General features: G+C 53.3%; 1 non-coding gene across 1 annotated transcript; it reads right to left on the bottom strand.

The window, feature by feature from the left end:
• Positions 1 to 1,172: 1,172 nt before the first annotated feature.
• On the bottom strand, positions 1,173 to 1,295 carry LOC122685097. Its single transcript, XR_006338267.1, has one exon. It is a non-coding gene; the product is annotated as a small nucleolar RNA SNORA26 (small nucleolar RNA).
• Positions 1,296 to 1,778: the final 483 nt, after the last annotated feature.

The following is a 1,778-nucleotide window of genomic DNA, read 5'->3' as shown; positions in this document are numbered from 1 at the left end:
TTTTGTGCCTCAGTGTCCTTGTGTGTATGGACGTGATCGTAGTTCCTACCTTGTAAGACTGTGCAGGTGAAATGAATTAACACCAGGGAGCACTGTGGACAAACACCTCCACTCTGAGCACTCGATAGTCTTGTTTCCCAGAGCTTCATGGAGAAGAGAAAATCAGGGACAGAACAGATCCAGGTAAGGAGGGCAGATGGTGAGAGGATTGATTCCATGGAGGAAGCATGGGGCTTGACCCAACTGCTTCTCAAGGCAGGGTCTCGTCCTGGTCCTCTGCAATCCCTCTGGATGGCGCAAGGCCACTGCTCCTGGGTTACTTGCTTGTCAGTCTCATGTCTATAATATGAGGACTGACCCGACTTCTAAATAAATGTCTGAGCAGCTTGGAAGGAGTGACTTGTTTTCTGAAACTCCCTTGAGTTTCCGAACACCTACCCAGGTATCCCCAGGCACCTGGATGGGGGTCACCGTCCAATGGTGTTTGTCTGATGATGGCCTGAGCCACGCAGCTTTGCTGCCTCGGCCAGGATGGGGCCCACCTTTAGCCCACTGCCCTCCTCATCCGGCCAGGTGCCCAGTTTCCAGCCCCGCCCCAGCGCTGGCTGCACACCCTGCCTTGGCCCTGACTGCTCCACGTTCCATCTGATCCTGGCAGGTCTCACACTCTACACAGCCAATGAATTCCTCACTCATGTCTGCAGCTATTATTAGGCACCACTGGAATGCAGTCCTGCTGAGGGAGCTGTTTTTATTAGCCATTGTTATAAGGTTGGTATCTGTGCGTCTGTTTCAGAAACCTTCTGGTGAGGCTGACGGTGGGTCTCTTAAAGAACCAGGCACCCCTGGGCCACCGAAGCACCAGGATGGCCACAGGGCTGTGGGCCGGTCCCAACTCCCGCCCCAGCCTCCGCACCCGGGTCAGGAAGGCTGCGGCTCCAGGTCGTGGCTGGCCCAGCCCCAGAGCCCAGGGTCCACCCCTCCCTGTGGTGCTGACACTGTGACACTGTGCAAGTCGTGTTGCCTCAGTGGGCACTGTGGTGTCAATCTGTGAAACAGAAACAATGAGGGTTGCCTCACAGGCTTTTTTTTTTTTTCAAGTTTAAATTTAATGACTTTGGTATTAACTATACACATACTAGTAAGTGCTAAGACTTAAAATCTTCCAGTTCAGTTGTGACTCCAGACAGGATCCAGAGAGGAGTTCTAAAAATCTCTTCTCTGGGTTTTATGGAGACTTCCTTTACCCTCCTGTGTTAGCCTCTTAAGGCACCGCGTCAGCCTTAAAAGGGCACTGGAAAGGGCGTCTCACAGGCTTTTTAAAAGGTCCAGCCAAAAGCACAAAAATGAAAGTGCAGTGGCTTGTCGCAGGGGACACTGTATGTGGAGTGCCAGCATGCACAGGTCCTGTGGGGAGGACGGGGACCAGTGGATTTGACCCTTGGAACAGTTCGTGGGCAGGGGTGAGAGCGGTTATGTCTTTTGTCCAGGTTCACAGAGCCTGCGGGCAGAAGCGCTGAGACCCTGACCTGGGTAACTCTGGCTCCAAAGGTCACGCTGTCCAGAAGGCACATGCATGCGTGCATGCTAAACCGCTTCAGTCGTGTCTGGCTGTTTACGATGCTATGGACTGTAGCTCGCACCAGGCTCCTCTCTCCATGGGATTCTCCAGGCAAGAATACTGGAGTGGGTTGCCATTTCCTTCTCCAGGGGATCTTCCTGACTCAGGGATCGAACCCAGGTCTCTTAGTCTCCTGCTTGGGTAGGTGGGTTCTTTA

The sequence above is a fragment of the Cervus elaphus genome, chromosome 27 (assembly GCF_910594005.1).
Source record: "Cervus elaphus chromosome 27, mCerEla1.1, whole genome shotgun sequence".
Taxonomy (NCBI): Eukaryota; Metazoa; Chordata; class Mammalia; order Artiodactyla; family Cervidae; genus Cervus; species Cervus elaphus.
The sequence above is the reverse complement of the archived record's forward strand: the minus strand, read 5'-3'. Positions and strand labels throughout refer to the sequence as shown.